This window comes from Branchiostoma floridae, chromosome 4 (genome assembly GCF_000003815.2).
Source record: "Branchiostoma floridae strain S238N-H82 chromosome 4, Bfl_VNyyK, whole genome shotgun sequence".
In the NCBI taxonomy this organism is placed as follows: Eukaryota; Metazoa; Chordata; class Leptocardii; order Amphioxiformes; family Branchiostomatidae; genus Branchiostoma; species Branchiostoma floridae.
Window position 1 is genome coordinate 28,249,523 of NC_049982.1, and position 15,796 is coordinate 28,265,318.

A 15,796-nucleotide genomic window follows, 5' to 3' on the forward strand; every position below is an offset into this window, starting at 1 on the left:
ACGTTGATTCCGGCAGGTGTGGCGAGGTGGACCTAAATATGGAAACTTTGGTGTAAACAATCGCCAGAAGTGACCGCTGCAATTTTCTCGTGACGTGTTGACTGCATGGACCCAACACACCGAGGTAGTATCGCTATCTCCGGTTCGATAGTTCGAAACAAAACCAGAAGCTGAAATTCAGCAAACCATTAACAAAGTCAACCTGCACAGGAGAAGACAGATGTTGGCCGCCTTCGACAGGAGCGCATTCAGGATATCCAGAATGCGCTTCTTCGCTTGCGACGTGTTCTGGATATCCTAGAAGCGCTTTTAGGATAGACGCAGATTTTGGATGCAGATCTATCCCAAATGTGCTTCTATCCCAAAAGCGCTTCTAGGATATCCAGAATGCGCTCCTTCGCTTGCGACGTATTCTGGATATCCCAGAAGCGCTTTTGGGATAAAGCACATTTTATCCCAGAAGCGCTTTTTAGGATAGACGACAAGATACTTTTCTTGTTAGACGAACATCTGCTTCTATCCCAGAAGCACTTTTGCGATAGAATACAACCTGGGAACTGAATGGCTTGGGGAATTGATCAATGTGCAGCTGGACGTTTTCACTGACTGTCATCATGTTTTATTATGGTACATTTTGTAATACATTTTATATGGTACATTTTGTAGTACATCTTGGGATGCACTATTAAGAATTGCTTTCTGTGTCTTCCAGGCACAATTAGATTGATGAAAATCATATAGTGAGAATCAAAAGGACAAAATAGTGTTTAATCTGCATGGAATTAAGTTTGATAAATGTCCCATTATCTGTGTACACTGTATACATATTGTATTCAGCATTGTATAATTACCTCTGTGCATTAACCCTATTCAGACCGGGGGGGGGGCTTTTGAGGCCCGCGCTAACTTCGATGTCCTATAACGCCAGAACGGCTTACGCTAGAGCCACCAAATTTAGTGAGTTTTCCTAAAATATTGTTGGCAACAATTCTACGAAGTTTGACAAATTTTCCATTTTTTCTTGTTGCCATGGCAACCGTTTGTTGACAGGCAGTTTTGCCAAAAATCACTATTTTTGGTTCTAACAATGTATTTTTCAAATTTATTTGCTATATTACTGTGATTTTGTTACATAAATAAAATCTTATATTATTCAGCATATCTTTCATAATTATATATGCATAAATTATGTTAATTTGATGACGTCATCAGCCCAAAATCCAAGATGGCGGACGGAATGGCCAGATCAAGAAAAACAAGCTAATTATCCCTTAAAATTTGTAACTACCTGGTATTTTTTCATCAAAAACCATCTAAATGAATTAATTTAGTCTATTTCCATTGCCCTTTGTGATTATTTGTTGCAAAAAAAGTATTTTTAAAAATTCAAGGTGGTGGATATAATATGGCGGAGCCCAACTCGTATCTTAGATGTGCATGACGTCATTTTATGACGTCATATTGACGTCATTGATGTTGCTATTGGCAACGCAAGTCGTAATAAACATTATTATTCTGTTATCTGCACTTGTTGTTACACTTTTGCAGCATAACTTGAAGTTTTCTGAGAATACCCATTTTTCATGGGTTTGGCCAATGTAATCAAATTGATGACGTCATAATTACGTCATCTTACGTCAACGTAACGTCAAACGTCACATACTTGTCAGATATTATGTCGAAATCATGTCCTGAAAATTTGGTGGCCCTACGGCACGTCGTTTTAGAGTTATAGGACTTAGAAGTGGAGGGCCTCAAAAGCCCCCCCCCGGTCCAGGGATGACCAAAAAAGCCCGGTCTGAATAGGGTTAACTTGCAATAAAGATAACTTCCATTAGAAGATTTGTCATTTTTTCTTTTCTTATCCATGAAGGAGAAATAAAAGCTACTATACAGTCCGACAGGGCTTTGAGAAATTTCATCACTAACTAAAAAGACTGTTGCAGATATATATCATCACATTCAGTCCCTCCATGCTTTTATTTCAGAAACAAGATGTCTTGAATAAATGACTCTAAATGGTGGAATTCGCACATCAGCCAGCATTCAGCGCAATTATCGCAAGTAGCCTGCCGCGACGTCTCGTTATCGCGAGGTCGAACCAAATATGGAAACAATCACCGCTTGCGGTCCTGTCAATCACCATGATTGACGGCGACAAAGAAGCGCGTCTGGGATATCCAGGATGCGCTCTGGCTTAGGGCGCTTTTAGAATAGAAGCACATTTAGGATGCAGACTTATCCCAGAAGTGCTTCTATCCTAAAAGCGCTTTTGGGATAGAGCACATTTGGGATAGTACATAGAGTTAATTTCTAGAAGCTTTCTAGAACATTCGCAAGAACACTGACGTCAAACTGTTGATATTGTGTGTGAAATATTTGGTAATCTTTACCCTCATGGTACAAATGTTTTCACCCATAATTGTCAGCAAAGTACTCTAAAGTACTCAAGCTGGACAAGGATCAAAGACTACAGACATAAACTGCATATGAAAAACAAAATGGCTCTCGGATATCTATAACATATCCAATCGCAAAAAAAACGTGTTTACGTCTTAGTAATGGTAAATACACTTCGCTTATGTGACAAAGGTTTGTGTTAAATGACAATATCTAATATGGTGTGGAAATTTTAATGTAATGAAGCTGTGGCTTTTTTATTTTCTCAGCATATTAAAGAATCCAGATTTTTCTCACAGATTAAATCAGCACTCTCGAGCCTTTTAGCGTGACCTATGCCCTACTTATATCCACTGTTGTCTCAAGACAAAATTCAGCAAAGAGCTAATGTTACCATTTTCCGCAGTAAAGGCTGGCCTACGCAAATCAGGCGATATTTCTAACGACGCCTCATGGGAGGCGTCAAGTGGTATATATTGCATTCAGTCTACAAAAATTCTAGGAATTGCACAGGCATTTTTTTCAAGAATGCTAGTACTCCACAGTATGCTGGGTATGCAGGTCACCCCCCCCCCCCTAAATCTGTTCCAAATGTATCTCTTGTATGCAATGGTGGAATGTAGGTCAGACCATTGTGCTGTACCGGGAATAGTACATTTCTGCTGGCTGTAGGTTTATGTTACAGGTGGGCTAGTACATTGTGCCAGGGATAGTGCGACAGGGAAGTTCCAGTCTATTTCTGATTTGAGCTGCATTGTTGTACCCTCAATCGTCGTCATGGCAATAATACATTTTTATTGCCAGTCTTGTTGCACTTGCTTGCATACAAGAAATCAATGGTTAAAAAAAATCAAATAATGCTGAGAATAAAGGAATTGACATCGATATCTTGCCTCAAAAATCAGTTTCATATCATCATAGATATGGTCAATACCACATCAATATCAGTCTACATGTGGATATAATCTACACCTAGACACAACAACGATGCGTAGTTCTATTGAGCAGAGTCTGACACGTGTCTGTCATGTTTACTATTGATTGATCCTGGCACGTTATCAGCTTTTAACACTTTTAAACAATTTAAGACGTTGTATGACGAATTTTCCGAAATATCATGAACTGTTAAATATGTTTTTTTTTAAGCTTGGTTCGCAAAAATGCCATATTTCCCTGACGAAACCGTTAGAGAATTGTTGGGTCAGTGCACACGGGGCGTGACAGCGCACTGTCCGCGTCCGGCGGAGATGCTTGCAGTTTATTAGCCGTCCACGGCAGGCAGGAAATTTGCACCTCCTTCTTAATCGCTTGTTAATCGCCCTAATCGTTTTTTTATATGACTTTGTAGCACCGTTTCCATGCAGGCTCCAAAATGGCCGGCTGTCAGAAAAGGCCAGCAATCAGCGACCCAGTACAAAAAGAAATGGCCAGCAAAAGTGCCAAAAAAGGCCATAGAGAGCCTGCTATGGAGGCTAAAATGGCCGGCTGTCAGAAAAGGCCAGCAATCAGCGACCCAGTACAAAACGAAATGGCCAGCAAAAGTGCCAAAAAAGGCCATAGAGAGCCTGCTATGGAGGCTACCTTCTACTACTTTCATTAACCCTCAAACCACCGTAGCTTTTTTGTGACGTAGATTACCGTATGGTGTCAAAACTGACCCCAAAACGTTTTGTACAAAAACAGTTTTTGTGTGACTCTTTTTGTGAATTGTATATGTTGGGCCAATCTAGTATCTCTGTTGAGTGAATGGTCAGACTCTTTGTATATTTCGTAATGTTTGGGCATGGGGTTACGTTTCGTAAAGGTGGGATCACACATGCGTATATATTCAAGTCCGTTTGAGGTGCGTATGAAGCTCTTAGTCTCTACCAGGCTCCACAGGTCGCGGGGAAAATAGTACAAATTGGACAAATATAGATACATAACATGCCAGAAGAGTTAGCTGACCGAGAAGTATGGTTAGCGACCCAGCTAACTCGTCTGACATGTTACCTGCTTTCGTTTGTCCAATTTCTATTATTTTTCCAGCGACCTGTGGGGCCTGGTGGAGGAAAATACTCCCATGCGCGCCTCATACGGACTTAGACATATACGCAAGTGTGAACACACCTTATGATGACTATTGCATCAGAAATCTGCCCAGAGACAGGCACCGAAAATGAACGTTCCCACGGGCATTACGGACATATGATGATTTCTTCTTCTGAATGTCCTTCTAACGTTAGTTATAAGTCCCAGATAGCGAATTTTTTTTTAAATATACGTTGTGAAAAGTACATTTAGTAAAGTTAATACAACCACTGACAGACAGCGCGAAAACTTTACCATCTAGTAAAAATTGATAAAGGTTTGCTACCCTAGCACTGTATTAATCTCCAAGCAGATCCTACGGTGCCATAAGATAGTATCAAAGCTGGCCAGGGAGTATAGCCGGCTAAGGGAGTCAAACGGGAAGTTTGATACAGTACTATACATTACGCACCGTGGATCTGGTTCGAGATTAGCACTGTACCTGTTTGCAAGAGTAGTACGTTAAAAATGTTGTTTATAGCCTCACTAAGTACTGACACTCTAGCAGCCATCCCTACATTGATTCACCATCTGAAGTTCTACTTCACTAACCAGGTCAGTGGCCAATCAGAGACGTGATTCCGAGGCTACAGTAGCCTTCTGGAACATTCGGAACAACACTTACGTCAGACTTTTGATATTGTGTGTGAAATATGGGGATATCTATACAATAACGGTGCAAATTCTGTCACCAATTGTTGTCAACAAAGTACTTCAGAAGTGCTCAAGCTGGCCAAGAGTCAAAGACTACATAAACTGGATATGAAAACCAAAATGGCTCTCGGATATTCAACATATTATTCCATCGCTATTTTTTTTTATTTCTAAAATAAATGCTCATAGTATTAGTTACATACTAGATAGCTACCTCTAAAGTGGTGTGAAAATGTGAAGAAATTGTCGCCTTCTTTAAGGTATTGGCATACGAGTTCAGTCTTTTCCGATGGATTGCAACATCCCTCTCAAACCCTGAAAACTTTTAGTGTGACCCATGTGGCTCTTTTTCCACTATCAATTCATAAAACTAAAACTTAAAGACAACAGTTTTCTACTACATATCGAGAATAAGATACATCTGTATGTGTTTGAACACGTGGCTAGTTTTTTAAGATGATCATTGCATCATAAATAAAAATTAATTAAGGGATACATATATACTTTTAGACAGGCAGTTCAGTTTCGTAAGAATACTATTGCGTCATGTATCTGCCCAGAGACAGGGACCAAAAATTGACATTCCCACGAGGATTGAGGACAGAGTATGATTTTACATGTTGTATTTCTAGCTAAGAATCACAGAGAGCACACGTTTTACGTAATGTGAATTGTCATCGGTTCCAACCACTTTTCTGTAAGGGGAAGCCTAATGATGTAAAGATGCAAATAAGGTTTTCGAACTGAATCCCAATAAAGTACATTTTTTAGAAAAATAAAACTACCAGTAGTAACATTTAGTTCCCTTCCATTTGGATTAAAACTTATGTGTATTTAAAAAGGAGTGAGAAAGAAGAAGAAAAGTAAACCCCCTTCTCTACAGCCCACATTGGTCTATGCCAAATCCACTACTAGGTGGAATCTTTCCAATCGAGTCATACCGTTCTGGACAGAGGAGGAGACGAGACTAGAACAGACTTCGTGAAACTTCTTTGAGGTATGTACTATCGGGCACTTGATACTTCTTTAATTTTGAGTAATTCTATTTTATTTCCACTTTGTAAATGTCACTACAGCTTGAAGATGCAGCTCATTTCTTAATTATGAGGAGACTTGGGAAATCAGCCGGCTGTCGAAAACTTGTAGACGGTGTTTTCGTCGGGTAGGGGGTGGGGCAGGGAGAACGATTCTTTGGCGAGGGAGAACAGTTTTGTTAGGCTACCTATGGATATGCATGATGGATAGAATTGTCGCTTTCTGGCTAAACAAATGGCAGACAGGGGTCCGTTATAACTAGGAGACAACGTTTGGGTGAGTGGGACAAAAACTCGCGTACGGGAAGAATTAGAGGAAGGCCACCGTGGAAAGGACCCAAAGAGGCTGGGTAGAATTTATTACTTTGAAAGGTCCGGACTGTGCTGGAAGTTGGAACGTAATTGTTGCATGGTTTCTAGACTGTTTCCAGAGGCCTACACAGGCCAGCTGCTCGCTCGGCTCAATGACCGACATGCCCCGAAGAAAACTTAGACTCAGGCCCCTGAGGTTGACCAAGTTCACGGTACCGGTGTAAGTCAGTCAGCGGCCCGTTGTATGATTTCCTTGTGAAGGCATTGACAACAGTCAGTTATCTAAGTTAACGTGGTCCTGACTTCTGGTTGGAGGTTAGGGTTATGGTGTATATTTATTAGGGCAGTGCATATTAACCGGTAGTTTCGTAAGATACCCATTGTATTCATGATGAATCTACCCAGAAAATTCCCACAGGGATTGAGGACAGCGTGATGTTTTCATGTCTTGTTCTTCCATTTATGAATCACGCATTATTAAGCACTCGTTTTTGAGTCGCGATAGGTACGTAAACATCGTAACTATAAGTAAGTAAACCAGGATTGATTCCATAACAATTGAATCTGAAATAAAAGACGGTCAAACGGTAACATTTTATCCAAACAATCGAAGGATCTAGTGTGCGCATTTTGAATTGATGAATACTAAATGTTATTGCATTTATTTCAGGTTTTTAGCCAACACGAGTGAAGACTGAATCACCATGTCATTCCGACACATCGCGACATTTGCCGTGCTCCTTGCAGTTGTCATCGCAGCTGAAGGTGAGTTGTTGTTGCTGATTTGTTTCTCGATAGAACAGTAGTTTCGAAGACATGTTTCCATGTGTATCGTTTCAGCATAGCTTTAGATCTATCCAGTTAGGTAACTCTGTGCATATACAATGCTTTAAATGAGGGGCAGTAACTGGTGTTCACGTATGTAATTGGTTTTAAATCTACAGTGGAGTTTTTTTCTTCGTTTCTGTTGTAAATCAACACATTTCCGGCTTGTTGTTCTAAACCCAAAGGCCTGCTGCTGGTAGCTTGGGGGCGTGGGTAACTTTAATGTGTCATGGGTAGCATGTCGGGCTAAAGTAAGCAACACTTTAAGTGTTACTTCTACAAAATGAATTGCAATGTCTCCTATCTCTTGTGAAATTTGAAGAAGATTTTCAGGTAAAAGTAGTAGCAGCGCTAGCAATATATATATATATATATATATATATATATATATATATATATATATATATATATTTATATTTATATTACAAAAGTCAGTGATTTATGAAGTTAAAGGCCCTAAATGCAGCAGTATCCAGGACTTTATGACCAGTATGACCAGTGTGTTTTTCTGTGCAACATAAACTGTACAACATTGTGCAGTATAACTAACAATATTTTACCTGTTTACTTCAGGACGCCCCGGGCCCTATACCGATGAATTCAAAACTGAGCTCAGGCTTGGTCCAAACCCTGATGGCCTGAAGACGCTCGACAAGATCATCGAGACAAAACAAGTCTTCCCCACGAAGTATGTGGTTAGAACATTATCTTATGTCAAGTACTGAAAGAAAATGTTGCGTTGATATTCCTCTGTAGGAATATCATTATTTGCATTTTTAAAAGAGGATTGTTTTATGGTCAATTTTATTCTCAATACATTGTGGTAAGTACCATTGGTGCAGCCACAAAAATAATGTGTTTAACCACTTTTGAAAGTGGTATATATTGGTCTTGTTAATAACACGACTTGGGTTTCTTGTGTCTCCAGGACTGAAGCCATCAAACACACAGCAAAGTTGGATGTAGACCAGAAGACTAAGGAGAGTGACATCAACGTTTCGACCTTCGCCAAGCATGACAAAATTTCTACGTAGACACAGGACGTAATATAAACATAATGCTGTTTAACTATCCCACATTTTTTTCTATTTACTTCATGATGCTATGCTGCATAGCCCTCCTGCATTCTTTTATTTAATTCAATTCATCACAGAACTACACTAATGTGATTGCCTTCTGTTGTTCCCCAGATGAAGTCCTAACCCGCAAATACGACCAGCTGTTCCACCCTGAGCAGCTCATCACTGGTAAGGAGGATGCCGCCAACAACTTCGCCCGTGACCACTACACCATCGGCAAGGAGATCGTGGATCTGGTCCTGGACCGCATCCGTAAGCTGGCTGATCAGATAACCGGTATGTAGGGCTTTCTCATCTTCCACTCACTTTTTTCAATTCACAACAAAACAAGGCTCATTGAAATTAAGCCGCTGCAGTATGTGGGGTTTCACTAACTGGGCTTGGATGATAGATATGGTTAACATTTGACTTAAATAGTTGTAGGTTGTACCCATCAAGGAAAGCAAATAACGAGAAAACATGTCCCATAAGGATGCAGTTTTAGATAAGACGGGGTGAACTGAGCCAGTTTGAAATCTAACAAAGACATTGAGTTAAAGTTAAAGATAACAATGATGAATAATATGTTGTTTTGCATTTCTTTACAGATCTCGACGGCAAGACCGCACAAAGCAAAACCTTAATGTTGGATGACGTTGGTGATGTCAACCAGTACCGGAACCTGTAGGCATCATATGGCGCCCGCTGGCTCGCCTCGTCCGGAGCCCTGGTCAGTCTGACATTTTAAAAAAATCATCCGTCAATCATCCCTGTACTGTAACTCTGGCTGCTAGAAAAGTTATTCGATCAATAATGAATGGCCAATGTTGTTGCACTACTTCCAGCCTTTTTTAATTTTTTCATCATGGCTAATGATATCCACTTCAGAAAATGTAGTTGAACTGTTCCCATCATTACACTGTGTAAGTATTTCTTGGAAGTGAAGGGGAATTTAGAAATGATGATGATCTTGCTGTAGGTGGCCCTGGTGAACGTTCAAACGAACTCACGTTTCCTTGTCTATAGCCTATTGAAGCATACTTAACATCTGTTAATTCTATTTCGCAGTGGTACATGTCACAATTTGTAACTGTGAAAGTAGCTTTTGTACTGTATAAGGGACTTGAATTATTCTAAGAGGAGTCGTAATTAAAGACATCATAATAATTTCCTATAATGTTTGAAGTATGTGCATCAGGAGAGTTTTGTACCTGATATCCTTTTACTGTGGCTGTACTGACTCTTCTGTACTAATTTGCCTACAGGTGTCTGACTTGCTGGGCCGTGACTTCTCTGCTGCTGACTTGGCCACGGGTGGTTTTGATGCAATGAATACTGCACTGCCACTGGAGCTCGCCACTACATTAGTGTTGTTGTCAACTCTGCAGGTGTGTTTATTCTTGGACTTGGGTTCTTTGCAAATCTGTCAGCTTGTTGTTCAAGCATGATGTGTACTATTAGCAGTACAATTAAGTACAGCATTCCAACATTGATGCTCGCTTTCTTTTGTTACTTCCCTTTCATGGGTACAAGGAACTAGAGCCCGCCATCGCTGCTGAGGTTATGGGCCAGTTGTCAAAACAGTACACGACTCCGGATCTCGCCCCTGAGATATTACAGACACAGCTTGTAAGTCCCCTTGCTATCTTTTTACTTCAGGCCAACAGTCGTTTTTATCCGTTGCTTGTTTGTATACGACTAAGTCTTCTCAGACAGAGACAAACAATTCAATCCAGCTTAGCATGTGAGGCAACCTGCCTTACTTCATAAGAAACTTTTAAACTTGCCTTATGTAGGCATAGGACTTGAACTTTGGTCTTTGTTATGTATGTGGTTTGACATTTGTGCTGCAAATTCAAAAATGTGATCTCTGGTTCTGTGCCAAACTGTCAGCTTCTTGTCTAGGTATTAGCACTACAATTGGGTACAGCATTCCAACACTAATGCTTACTTTCCTTTGTTTCCTCGCTTTCAGAGGTACAAGGAACTACTGGACATGCACATCAGCGCTATCCTGGGTATGGACAAGTTATCAGAAAAGGACATCAAGTTGGCTGTGGATAGCGCCATAGAGAATGAGGTCCATCTGGAAAGCATCAAGAACGCAGAGGCGTTTCAAATCGGTTAGTACTATTTAGCTTTAACTATTCAAGCAATCATAATCAAATCTCAAAAATACCCTTTTCACTGTCCAAAGTTTGTATCTTATGACAGGAGGCTGTTAATTAGCCTTTACGTGGGTGTAAGTTTTATACTTGAACGTTTGTCTTCCTCTGATATTCATAACTTCTTAGTGAAGCTTAAGACACTCTTGCAAATTACCTTGGCAGCGAGGATACCGATAATGGAAGACAAGTTCTACAAACTCAGCCGCGAGGCCAAGCACGCCGTCAGCGAGGGCACCAAGGCCGTCAAAAGAGGTATAGTTAACCGCGACCCTTTTCAAGGCCACCCACATCCCCACAAAATAGCTGTAACAATCACCCTTTTTAGTCAAACAACCACCGACCTGCTATCGATCGTACGTGCCTAAAGCCCAACAACAGTCCCTAGCAGAGCAAGGCTGTGCAACGTAACGCACACCAACAAAAATCAAAGACATCAAGTGTCTTCTGATATAATAGAAGTAAAACTTTCCTTCAACTACCCACAGGATTACAAATAATAAAATCTCAACAATAACTTTTCTCTCATAATCTGAAGTTTGTAACCGATGATTGCTTGTGACATTGTAGTTAAATCAATGGTTTTGATGGTACTGATAAATGAATACAGACCTTGGATAAGTAAACGAATTCATGTTCATTTGCAGCAACTACAAAAGTCGTATCCTGCATATGGAACTATCAGCTTTAGATCTAGCAAAGTCATCAGTGAAGCTCAATGAATGTACAAATCATGCTTTTAGGCATCTTTAGCTTTGGCAAGGAAAAGGAAAAAAGGAGTATCTGTTACGGATGATTAGTCTGGGAATTAATTGTTGTTTACTTTGAATCTTTGTAACTGACGGATGTTTTTCTCTTTTTTTCCCAGCTGAGGAGTAGTTCCAGTGATGGCGCCTCGTGCCGCCAGAGAACCACCGTCTACCTCGCCTTCGTGCTAACACTGCATCACGTGACAAGCCACATCAACCAATCACCGTCCTTCATCGCAATACATTAACAACAACATGACAGTACATGTAATCCACGTCTATATAGCCGTAACATATCTCCAATATCATTCGCCATTGTTGTAATACTGATGAATCATTTGTGTATTCCGATATATATATGCATGTTTCTCTTCGTTTATGGTATTTTATCTGATACAGAAATGCTGTGCCTTGGTAAAGTTGTCTTGCAGTTAATAAACAAAGATGTGTGGTCTAAATGTGTGTTGCTTTCAATGTATGGTTAACTTTAGTTAGAATTTGAAAGTATTGATGGCTTAGAGCGTTATTTTTTTATGTTCAATGATAGTACCGTTCTAAATCTAACATGACAAATAGAATGAAGTACGTCTTGTAACAAAATCAATGGCATATTTAAAATGCAATACAGACCGTTAGTATTTTAATAGTTCTAAAAGAAGAAATAAGCGTTTAGTTGATAAATCTTGACATATCGTTTCGTACATAATGTAAGAAAAGGAAAAATGATCTTTACAATCTTTCAGGGGCAACAACAACAATACGTGTGAAGATAACAAGCCAAAGTCCGGCGCCATTTTGGATATTATTTCCCCTCCAAAATCCTCCAGCAATTTAAACTAATTTACCAACATGCTCTCCAAATTTTTGTCTCTATCGAAAACGTGATGATATAAACAGACACAGCACGCTTAGGCCGTTTTTATATGGTAACTTTCGGTCACAAGGTGTCTTAAAAGTACCAGTAGTTTTCCCTGAAAAGATATGATAGTCTCACTCACTCTCACTCATCCTCGATACTTTTATTTTCGAGGTGTTTGATGGCAAATTTACATTCAACATGTGCCTAAAACCCTATTTTACAAGGGAGTATGTTGATATTCAATGAGCTATGTGCAAGATGTGCAACATAATGTGCCTTTGCGTATTTTGTGTGGACTTTGGAGAAACAGGCGCCAATGACCATTGATCTTTTATGTATTTTTAACCTGAGTCATTTTGATTGAAATAATTTGTAACTATGTCTTTAGAATGTTTTCAATTAATAGTGTGTAATTAAGAAGTAGGATAAATAGTTTATTGATTATCGCTCTTGATGAATTAATAAAGAAATAAATCATGAAAATCAGGGCCTCATTTACATACTTTCTGATGAAATGCTACAATAAATTACATTCTTTGCTAAGGATTTCTAGTCTGTGTAACGCAAACTCCGCAATCAAATCAGGCGAAAGGATTTCATGCTTTGAACGTACTGTGTTACTTATTAGGTAGAGAAGATGATCAACTTATAGCTTATGCAAATAGGAAACATTACTTGCCTAATAATTTAGAGTCACGATACGTCACTCAAATCATTTGCTATACGTCAACAACAAAAGACTGACTTTTATTAACATCAATACCCTACAAACATTCATCGTGTTGAACAATCTTTATAAATACGGACAGGCCAAAGGATAGAACACGAATACTAAAGCACATATAAACCAACAAATGCACATCAATACATAAAAAACGCAACTCTGTTGTTCGTGTTTCTTGTTCTCCGCCGCTCCCATATTATCACAAAATTTGTCCAAATGTGGATTGCTATTAAGTGTCTCAAAAATGACAGGAGGTGTCGAATTTTCCCCATAGATGATCTTATTCATCGATAGTAACAGTTCAAAGAAGCTGATTGCTTTCTTTTCCCTCCCTCTGTTGATACATTACCCCTCTCCCCATCTCCCCCCCCTCTAGTCATTTCGCCCTCCACCCAGGATTACATGAAATTTTGGATGTTGCTTGGTACAAATTCCAAACTACAGTTTCAGAATCATATAAGAACACGAGTTTGATACATAATGCCAACCATAGTATTTTTATTTACGTAATGAAATTGTAACAATATATATTGTTCACTCACTCCGATAGAAAATCTCTGTCATTTTTTCCCAATTCAAGCAAAATCAATACGCGCGCTGATGTCATTCATAAGATTTACTTGCTGATGCCTTAATTTTGTGTCCGTTGATCACTTCCTGTCACTGAAAATATACGACTGTCCGAAAACACGAGCAAAAAGAGAAACAATCAGAAAAAAAACAATACCTCTCGGTGATAAAGTCAGCTCTTCCGTTGTCCCTTGACCTGGAATGTCTGTCAGCTGCCATTCCATTTTGATAAATTATTGACTCTGGCGACTCTGAACTTCACGTCCTGTCATTCTGACAAACCTTTCACTCTACTATGAACTTGACTAACATTATGGTAAATATATAATGAGGAAACGCAAACAGCAAAAACAATACCTCCCGTTTTACGGAGGTAACAATGGCGAAAAAAACTGTGCGCCGCAGGGGTCTACGTACGGGTTCGTGGGACTGGAGAATATTTTGACAACTGTTTAAGCTGCTCAGAAAACACATCTGTGCATGTGCTGTATAAAACTAGATCAGCCTTTCACAATAGAATCTCAAAACTCAATCTAAAAACTTGTTAAATTTGAAGGCCGTGAAAGAAAAAAATCTTTCACGGCCTTCACATTAACAACTACCCAGGTGCAGCAAAACGTGACCAGACTACAGGGGACAATACGTGTATGTTGACATTTACCTTTGCCTGCAGTCTTTTGTTCGCTGCAGGTGGCCACATTAATTCGATTAAATGGATGTCATCCTCTAGGAATCCCAAAACTGATGCGAGCGTGCGAATGAAAATAGTTCCCTCCCCCCCCCAATAAAAAAGTCGCCATCATTATAAAATTCATGTCGTTTATAGGAAGGTTAAACAAATGAGTAAACGCACAGAGGATGGTATACTAGATTAATTTCTTCGTCTCTGTTCTTCTGTTCTTCTTTGACATTTCAAATTGCTCTTTTCGTAATTCTGAGACATTAGTACCTTTTTCTTTCCACAATCCACGGCACATATTTTCTCATTTTATATGTGTGTTGTACGATTCAACAGCATGGTTTAAAACTTTTTTTGGGAACCGGCCGAAAATTATGATGCGCGCGCGGACGTTATCCATATACTTTTTTTTTTAGTCAACAAGGCCTTACAGAAAAATCCAGTTTTTCAGCCACTCCCTGACCTCTTGACAATTTGCTGCGACGGCATTCGTGACCCAACCAAGTCAGTCACTGTTCATACCTACATTCTGTCATATCGTCAGCAGTGAAATCTCGTCTCTTTCCGTCCAATCGGTGGGTATTTGGTGTTTTTTAATACATTTGTCACGAAAACGGGTGATCAGTTAGGCTTAAGTTAAGTTGATGGCTAAAAGACTGCTTTTTTTTAGTTCGATAACACGGCTGCATAGTATAGGGGGTGCACATGCATGTCTATGGCATGATTTCGTTCGGATCTTGGCCTCGACTTGGCATTTCGAAAACCCGATCGTCGTTATACCCCTGCCACATCGCGCGAAAATCGATCGGACGACGATCCTGTGGCAATCGCCCGAGCCTCGTTTATAATGAGAACTTTATTGCAAAACAATTGTACAATGTACAAAGTATGGCTTATTTGTGACAGGGACGGTTTTTAGGTGAAAAATACGCGCAACTCTCTGTAGATCTTAAATATGGCCGATCTTCCATCGATACGCCCGAAGATCGTGAATAATGTGAAAGTGATATGAACAATTTTGATCGGCTGCGATGTCAGGTAAGCTTGCTGTTTTACCGTCTTCAACGACCATCGGGTTTTCGAACCGCCAAATCGCTGCCAAAATCCGAACGAAAACATGCCATAGACATCGGCACCCTCTATTGTGCAGCCGTGTTATCGAACTAAAAAAACGGTCATTTGGCCGTCAACTTTACTTCAGCGATAAGTTACATAATCAGACTGTCTGTTCCGTTGTCTAATGATGTGAATAAAAATACTTTAGTGTGTGGGGATTTCGTTTTCGGAAATTTTATGCCTATATGATAAAACAACAAAACAATGACGCAGTGAGCAAACCCCACAGTGAAGGTGGTGAGAGTGCACATTAAGGGAGTCACGTACATAACAGTGGTTACAATGGTCACGCCCATTAAAAGAGAACAGATCGAGTGCGTGTATGTGTTTGTGTGAGCTTGTGCGCGTGCCTACGCGCGTATGTACATTGTTTGTGTGTATGAATGTATGCTTTGTGTGTGTGTGTGTGTGGTGTGCGTGTGTATCTTAGGCCAAATTTACAGATGACATCTTAATTGTAGTACTACACATCGCACAACTATGTGGGATATGACGTAATTCGACTGGACGCATGTTCCAAATGCACTAGACAGCTCTCTCACTGCGCTCTCTCTGCGAACTCAATTGGCTCCTTAAGCCCT

General features: G+C 39.9%; 1 long non-coding RNA gene across 1 annotated transcript in view; it reads left to right on the forward strand.

Moving 5' to 3' along the window:
- Nucleotides 1-14,578: 14,578 nt before the first annotated feature.
- Nucleotides 14,579-15,796, forward strand: part of LOC118412855 — a 7,857-nt gene continuing 6,639 nt past the window's right edge. The window contains exon 1 of the long non-coding RNA XR_004830830.1: nt 14,579-14,674. This is a non-coding gene — a long non-coding RNA (uncharacterized LOC118412855). The remainder of the gene's footprint in view (nt 14,675-15,796) is intronic.